At 50.7% G+C, this 4,048-nt stretch overlaps 1 pseudogene; it reads right to left on the reverse strand.

The window, feature by feature from the left end:
* Nucleotides 1-1,628: 1,628 nt before the first annotated feature.
* LOC126432414 (large subunit ribosomal RNA) overlaps nucleotides 1,629-4,048 on the reverse strand; it is a 3,216-nt pseudogene continuing 796 nt past the window's right edge.

The raw sequence follows: 4,048 nt of genomic DNA on the forward strand, positions 1-4,048 counted from the left end.
GTAGAGGCTCTATCATCACATCCCAAAATATAGGTCCACATACTGACCCTTGTGGACAGCCTTTTGTGATCTTTTTAATTACTTTGCGGTTTCCTGCCGGCCATTCAACAGTACGACCCTTACAATAATCCAATAGACTATTGTAAAGGCATCTCGGAATCTGAAGGTCTCGTAATCTAGCAAACATTGCGGGCCACCATAAATTATCAAAAGCTCCCGCAATGTCTACCATGATGGCAATGGCAAGCTTACAGGGAGTTTCATCCACAATATTTAGTGCTTTGTTGATGGCGTCCTCCACGGATTTCCCTTTACGGAAACCGAATTGACACTGACTCAACCCTGACAGCTCCCTGTGTGACTGCAATCTGTCACATAAAAGACGCTCTTGAACTTTTGCCAAAGTATTTATCAGACATATAGGACGATAACTTTTGGGTTCCACCGAACTTTTATCCTCCCCTTTCTTGATTATTACTATTCGAGCAATTTTCCAAATCTCCGGCACCCTACCTAAAAGTAATGCATCATTTAATAGGGTAGTTAAGAATGGCACAAATTTAGTCACCATCATATGTAAAACCTCGGCAAGTACACCATCAGGGCCAGGTGATTTACCCTTCTTCAATCTATATACTGCTCTCACAACTTCTTCTTGTGCAAACGGGATAACAGGAGTGTCATTAAGATATTCTTCACTTAAAGCCGTCCTCAAATCATTGTGCTCTTCTGTATCCTCATTTATGCAATCATCAGGTAGGAGTGTCTTCAGCAGATATTCCGCTGAGTCCCTCCACCCTAATGTCATACTACCGTCACTCTTTTTTAGGGTTGACAGAACCACAGGCGATTTCACTTTCTCCGTTAATAATCTATATGGTTGTCCCCACATATTGAGTTGCATATATGTTTGTAAATATCTCTCCCAATGAATTCTTTTAGTCTCAAACAATCGGTTCTTATATTTTTCTTTTACTTCTCTATAGACAGTTAACCGTCTCTGCCTTTCCAGGTACCCTAGCGACCGCTGGTAGTGTCGTCTGGCAGCCCTCATTCTTCTTCGTAGGTTTTCCAATTCTGGCGTCCACGGCATCTCCTGTACTCCCTTACCTTTATTTACTGGTATCGCTGCTCGTTGTGCTTCCTGAAGCAACGCAGTTAATGCATGCGCCCTGAAGTCTACACTTCCTACAACGTTATCCAGAGGATTTGTATCCATAATTTCCCTCATCCTTTTCCAATTTGCACGTTTAATATCCAGTTTTATGACCGGTTCTAAATCTTCACTTTGGCCTCTTACATTTTGAGGAGTAATATCTACAAATATTGTATTATGATCACTAGTTGTACAGTGTTGTCGAACAGTCCATTCACTAACTTTACACATAGCAGCTCTATTCACTATCGTCACATCTATGTTTGTTGAAGCTCCCGCTCTATTTTCAAAAGTGCAAGGTTGTCCAGGTTTATTAACTACAAAAAGATCCATTTCAGCAATAACTTCTAACAGTTTTTGACCTCTTTCATCTGTTTCGTTACTATGCCAGACAGTAGCCTTAGCATTTGCATCTGCAGCTAGAATGAAGTTATGTCTTTGCCCATACAGTGCCGCAGCCTTCACCTTGTCAAGATAGGGTTCTATTTCGTGAGAATACTGCATGTATATGTTAGCGATTATCCACTTAGTAGATCCATCGGTAGCCTCGATCACTACACAGTGTTCATCACACAACTGCGCTACTTTTGTGATCACTATTGATCGATTTAGTACTATTATCACAGATAAAGGCACTTCAGAGCCCGATATTACTATTACACTAGGATCAAAATGAGTGACTTTTCCATTTCTTGTATGTGGCTCCTGAACACATATCATGTCAACCTTCGTAGATAGGGACAGCGGGAATCTCGTTAATCCATTCATGCGCGTCACTAATTAGATGACGAGGCATTTGGCTACCTTAAGAGAGTCATAGTTACTCCCGCCGTTTACCCGCGCTTGCTTGAATTTCTTCACGTTGACATTCAGAGCACTGGGCAGAAATCACATTGCGTCAACACCCGCTAGGGCCATCGCAATGCTTTGTTTTAATTAGACAGTCGGATTCCCCCAGTCCGTGCCAGTTCTGAGTTGATCGTTGAATGGCGGCCGAAGAGAATCCGCGCACCCGCGCGCCCCCGGAGGAGCACGCTAAGGCGGACGCGGCCTCGCAGCAAGGAAGATCCGTGGGAGGCCAAGGCACGGGACCGAGCTCGGATCCTGCACGCAGGTTGAAGCACCGGGGCGCGAACGCCGCGCAGGCGCGCGCATCCTGCACCGCCGGCCAGCACGAGGCCGACCAACGGCGAGAGCAGACCACGCCCGCGCTAAACGCCCGCACTTACCGGCACCCCTACGGCACTCACCTCGCCCAGGCCCGGCACGTTAGCGCTGACCCACTTCCCGACCAAGCCCGACACGCCCCGATCCTCAGAGCCAATCCTTATCCCGAAGTTACGGATCCAATTTGCCGACTTCCCTTACCTACATTATTCTATCGACTAGAGGCTCTTCACCTTGGAGACCTGCTGCGGATATGGGTACGAACCGGCGCGACACCTCCACGTGGCCCTCTCCCGGATTTTCAAGGTCCGAGGGGAAGATCGGGACACCGCCGCAACTGCGGTGCTCTTCGCGTTCCAAACCCTATCTCCCTGCTAGAGGATTCCAGGGAACTCGAACGCTCATGCAGAAAAGAAAACTCTTCCCCGATCTCCCGACGGCGTCTCCGGGTCCTTTTGGGTTACCCCGACGAGCATCTCTAAAAGAGGGGCCCGACTTGTATCGGTTCCGCTGCCGGGTTCCGGAATAGGAACCGGATTCCCTTTCGCCCAACGGGGGCCAGCACAAAGTGCATCATGCTATGACGGCCCCCATCAACATCGGATTTCTCCTAGGGCTTAGGATCGACTGACTCGTGTGCAACGGCTGTTCACACGAAACCCTTCTCCGCGTCAGCCCTCCAGGGCCTCGCTGGAGTATTTGCTACTACCACCAAGATCTGCACCGACGGCGGCTCCAGGCAGGCTCACGCCCAGACCCTTCTGCGCCCACCGCCGCGACCCTCCTACTCGTCAGGGCTTCGCGGCCGGCCGCAAGGACCGGCCATGACTGCCAGACTGACGGCCGAGTATAGGCACGACGCTTCAGCGCCATCCATTTTCAGGGCTAGTTGCTTCGGCAGGTGAGTTGTTACACACTCCTTAGCGGATTCCGACTTCCATGGCCACCGTCCTGCTGTCTTAAGCAACCAACGCCTTTCATGGTTTCCCATGAGCGTCGATTCGGGCGCCTTAACTCGGCGTTTGGTTCATCCCACAGCGCCAGTTCTGCTTACCAAAAGTGGCCCACTTGGCACTCCGATCCGAGTCGTTTGCTCGCGGCTTCAGCATATCAAGCAAGCCGGAGATCTCACCCATTTAAAGTTTGAGAATAGGTTGAGGTCGTTTCGGCCCCAAGGCCTCTAATCATTCGCTTTACCGGATGAGACTCGTACGAGCACCAGCTATCCTGAGGGAAACTTCGGAGGGAACCAGCTACTAGATGGTTCGATTAGTCTTTCGCCCCTATACCCAGCTCCGACGATCGATTTGCACGTCAGAATCGCTACGGACCTCCATCAGGGTTTCCCCTGACTTCGTCCTGGCCAGGCATAGTTCACCATCTTTCGGGTCCCAACGTGTACGCTCTAGGTGCGCCTCACCTCGCAATGAGGACGAGACGCCCCGGGAGTGCGGAGGCCGCCGCCCCGTGAAGGGCGGGGAAGCCCCATCCTCCCTCGGCCCGCGCAAGGCGAGACCTTCACTTTCATTACGCCTTTAGGTTTCGTACAGCCCAATGACTCGCGCACATGTTAGACTCCTTGGTCCGTGTTTCAAGACGGGTCGTGAAATTGTCCAAAGCTGAAGCGCCGCTGACGGGAGCGATTATTGCGCCCGAGAGCATCCCGAGCCAACAGCGGCGCGGGTCCGGGGCCGGGCCAGGTAGGTCCGTCATCCGGGAAGAACC

The sequence above is a fragment of the Schistocerca serialis genome, unplaced genomic scaffold, assembly GCF_023864345.2.
Source record: "Schistocerca serialis cubense isolate TAMUIC-IGC-003099 unplaced genomic scaffold, iqSchSeri2.2 HiC_scaffold_1133, whole genome shotgun sequence".
Lineage (NCBI taxonomy): Eukaryota > Metazoa > Arthropoda > Insecta > Orthoptera > Acrididae > Schistocerca > Schistocerca serialis.